This window comes from Ranitomeya variabilis, chromosome 1, assembly GCF_051348905.1.
Source record: "Ranitomeya variabilis isolate aRanVar5 chromosome 1, aRanVar5.hap1, whole genome shotgun sequence".
Classification (NCBI taxonomy): domain Eukaryota; kingdom Metazoa; phylum Chordata; class Amphibia; order Anura; family Dendrobatidae; genus Ranitomeya; species Ranitomeya variabilis.
Window position 1 is genome coordinate 797,827,918 of NC_135232.1, and position 5,065 is coordinate 797,832,982.

Genomic DNA, 5,065 nt, shown 5'->3' on the forward strand with positions numbered 1-5,065 from the left:
ATAGTGACAAAGGCAGCATTACAGAATTGTGCTTTTAAGTAGTAGGAATACCAACCTCTAGTCATTTGTGCAGTATTAGCACCAACTAATCTAGTAATTACTGTATTGTAACTTAATAAATACTACAATAATAAGTAAAAAAGAAAATGGATTTAAACAGAATCTGTCACCAAAGTCAGCACTGAATGGACAGTGCGATTCTGTAGGGACAACTCCATCTGGTGAAATTTTGTTGCCATAAGTTGATACATTTCTAGGAATAGCCCCAATACAAGTTTGTATGAAAAGATGACCCTGAATTGGTACATTTTAAGCAAACTGGCACTCTAGACACCAGTGTAGTATACAATTTTTAAAATCATTTAAAAGGTCAATTCTTTCAATTAACGCAATGTGATGTGTAGTCAAATCTAATAAGAAAAATAAAATCTTACTTAAAAGGAACTAGTCACCTTCAAAAAAGACATTTATCTGCACATGTATTGTTATTCTGCAGGTAAGTTGTCTATGTGCTTTGGAGCGGCCTGTGGGCAGGGCTTTCGTTGGCTTAGGCCTCTTTCACACTTCAGTTGTTTGGCGTCAGTCTAAATCCGCCATTTTCCTCAAAAAACGGATCCGTTTTTTTCTCAACGGATCCGTTTTTTCCCCCATAGACTTGCATTAGCGACGGATTGTGACGGATGGTCGTCCGTTCCATCCGTCATGCGACGGATCCGTCAAAATTTGGCGGACGTCATCTAGACATTGACGGTCATTGCAACGTTTTTTGTCTGCGTTGAAATGGCGGATCGCGACGGATCCGTCGCGTCCGTCATTTCATAGAATGGCCACCTATGGGCGACGGATCCGTCGATCCGTTATTATGTCGGAAGTGACTGACGCCAAAAAACTGAAGTGTGAAAGAAGCCTTAGAGTAGGAAGATAAGACTACAGTCCAGCCCCGAAGCACGAGCATCTCACTAACTGAAAACTTCTTACACCGATTACACAAAAAGGATGCCATCACCCTAGGTATCATTTTAATCAGTATAACAGTGCCAACCTGATACTGTCTGTAGTTTACATAGCAAAATCCTGCCGACAGTCGCTCTAATTTTATTGGGGCCAAGCATGGAGTATGAGAAGAAGGTGTCAAAATAGACAACTTGTTTAATTCTAGTCACTCAAAATTATACATTACATAAAAATATAAAGCTAATTCAGAAAAATTGGTGGTAATAAAACATTTTATAAAAAAAAAATCAAATTTGGTCCAGGGGGAAAAAAAGAAAACTGGGACACAAACTTCTAATTCGTGGCAACCTCACAGATGTCATATCACAGTTATTACCCATATGAAATGTATGGATAACTCAAATAAATGGTGAAATTACATTATTAACGCATATACATCGTTTCTCCAAGCGCATGCAATTTAATTGTGATTTTGGCATTTTTAGACTGTTGGCTATCATTGGATTTTGCCAAGCTTTTATTAAATTTACAGTCCACATGCAATTGTATCTCTTCTGATGTTACAACTGCACAGGTGACTGCATAAAATCCTAGCATCTGTGCCAGAGAAGGAAGTCCAACAATACTGCAGCACTCGAGTACAAAGAGCTAGATTGGGGAGAAACTTGCCGCCATGATGACACCATCCTACGGTTTTAACGCTCACTAATACACTGGCCAGTATCAAGGAATGTAAGCAATACTAAGTCTAATGCAGTTGGGAACATCATCATGTGAAGTATTATTGAAGATCCCACATCAGAAAGGACTGAGTGTGGATAATCACAATGAACATCTGTGTTAACAAAGGCATCATAGCCCAAGTCTGGCAATGACTGGAAAGGGAACTATACAGCTAGAACGTGGCACCTTATGGTATGGGAAGCGAATAGGCTTTTATCTCGTTGCACGCATGTTCTAAACCCAGAACTTTTTGCACCTGGTGATGCTGGACTTTATTCAATTTTATTGCTTTAAAGGGTATTCTTTGGTTCTTGATCGATATGACTGCATAAATATGAAATAGTTGATCTTAAATGATTTGGAAAAAAAGGGGAAACAAAAAAATAAAACAACTATTGTATACTACTTTGTGCTATTTAGAATGCTAGCTTTAGTTTTTTTTGTTTTTTTTTAAACTCCGGTCTGGTGGTACAATAGAAAACTAGTATATTCAATGGCACATAAGCTTGTTGTTCAATAGGCTGAGCCCCCAAAACAGATTACATTTTTACATTATGGCAAATAAAATCACTACATTCGACAAGACTTCTCAAACTGTACTAAAAGTATTCCCATTTACAAATCTATCCTCGAATGCAAAATAGCATCTTAACAGAAAACGCAACAATCAGAAAATATTAAATCTCTAACTTACTAGTTTCAAGGTGACAAACTCAACCAAATTTAAGTTTCATCAATGTAGCGACCAAACACAAAAAGCTTAAAAAGGTGTTGTCCAACCAAATAGAACATTTACAAAGTGTTCAAAATATACTTTTCATTAAGATAGCTGCCCCTGGTGTCAACATTTCAGTGCCTGTCTGGTCCCAACACAGAAAGGGGGCTCCCTAACTTCTGTGTCAGCATGGTGTGAACAGCGCTTTCTGTCCGGATCAGATTAATAGTTAAAGAGGTTTCGTCTCCAGGTCAAAAGTAGATCATTTTTTCCTCTTATTTTATTCCTGCTGCCCCCCGGAGTTTTTTTTTTTGGAAGTCTGCCATAGTGTTCCATATTGGGGTGCTACTGTTTATGGTCTTCACCAAGGGGGTTGAAGGGTGTAGGTGGCTCCGCATGTTACACTTTGAGCACCGCCCTCTTGGTAAAATAACACCCTAAAAAAGACCATATCTGAGTAAGAATATAGCAGATTTTAATAAAATGGAAAACAGAATTTTCAGAGGAGTAGAAGGGATTAAAAAGGAGCACAAGCTGGCCACTTTTGACTTGCGACAGGTCTGCTTTAAGCCTGTTGAAACAGTGAAACAATCCTGAAAATACGGTAGTGTGGACCAGAGCAAACGTCCAGACATTGTGGTAACTTGCGTACGAAGCTACAGAGGAAAAAATGCTAGACATTAATCCCAGAATATATAAATAAAAAAAAGGTTTTCTAGTAACAGTATTGGTATACTGTCAGTTGAATAAATCAAAATATGCCAATACAACGACATAGGAAGGCTCTGTTCACACTGACAGCAGCTGTAACTTCTGATTTTAGTGGTCAAAATGGAAATGAATAATGGGGCTATTCTGCATTTTTAATGGACAGATGTGCATAGTATATTCTGACCATGAAAAGAAACAAGATTGTAAATTGAAAATACAAGTATGAACATGATGCTTTCCAAAAAAATAAAAATAAAATACAGTGTATATAGATACATTTAACATGGATGGTAAAAGAGCACTGGCAACCAAGACTATTCAGTTCATTATTAAAATTGGACTTTTATAATCATTCAAAATAGATATAATAGATATAAATAAAATGGAACCTACTTTCATCTGGGCACAAACTATATCATTATGGCAGCAGGGCGAACATATAATATATATTTTGTAGGTTATTAGTGTTGGATGATACATATATTCATTTATGTATGATTGCCTGTGCCTGAAAAATAACAGGCAGTTGATATGTACTATTGGGTGGAATAAGTTCTTCTACACAGAAATCTTAAAAAAAAAAAAAAAAAAAAAAAAACATTTTCGTCTCAAGTTAAGAGGAATAAATTTTGTAATCTATATAGCACATAAAAAGTATGAAATGTGTTCCTATTGCAAATCGAAAAAAAATAAAAGCGCATTCACCCAATCAGCTCTGAGGGTACGTCCACATTAACCTGTGGTTTGACTTCAGATTCATGTTAAAAAAATAAAATAAAAATAAAACGTAGCACGTAGTCCAATTTACAGACCAGACTAGAGTAAGAAACTAGCAGGCAACTCCTGTCTGTGTCCACTATACCAGTGTTTCCCCACTCCAGTCATCACGGCCCCCAAAAGATCATGTTTCCAGGATTTTGCCAGTATTGCACAGGTGAGAACTTCTGATGCCTGGTTACCTCTTCCATCACCTGTGTAATACTAAGGAAATGCTGAAAACATGATGTTTTGGGGGTCGTGGGGACACTGATTACACGGACGGCCCACAAGGAGTCTGTCACTTCCACAATTTGCAGACAAGACTGGTGCAATAGATTAAGGAGACCGTGTGGATGTAGCCTTAGGCTTTCAATACCAGTCCAGAAGCTAAATGCAAAAGCATATCCATCACTACCTCCTTTGCCTACCTCTAGTGGTTATTAATGAATATTGTGTAGTGAATTGAACATAGAAGTCTGAATACCATATATAACAATGAACAGCCATGCTATTCTTCACTGCCCATCATTGCTCCATGCTAGAACATAACCACTGTATCAGAACACTGTGCACTCAGAAAGGAAGGCTTGATTTTATGGATCTGAATTAAAATATATGGCCAGTATTGCATCTATACAAGAGCAGCATTATATTGATCCCGTCTGGTACTGCAAGGAACTCCAGATGAAGTTTAAAGGGAATCCATCACTACTCAGGGGCAGCGTAAACCCCGTGCCAGACACGATGCTGTTAATCTTCCATATTTTCGGATACAGCGCTGGTGTCCTTTCCATCGAGTACTACCAAGTCAGGGGTCTCCGTCATTACTGTATCAGGACAGCATACACCATATTGCCATCATTTTTGCAGCTGCAATATACTCCCATGCATAAGATGCTATTGGAATGAGACACAACCCTATTAATCACTGTCATTCCCTCCATTGTCTACACAAAAAGGTGCGTTCTCTCCTTTTCTCATTTAACTCATTAAGTGAATACTGCAAGATGGTTGGACCCAGTTGTGTTCTCCCGAGGCAAAATTGGCTTTCTGTAAACATATGAAACTTTTTTTGTACATTTTACCCATTTTCCACTGAACCAGCATAGTGACTTTCTACCCTTTGCATCTCTTAACATAATAGTCAACTATTAAAACACTTTTTAAATTACAAAAGAAAAAAAAAACAGAACCAAGTAAGTC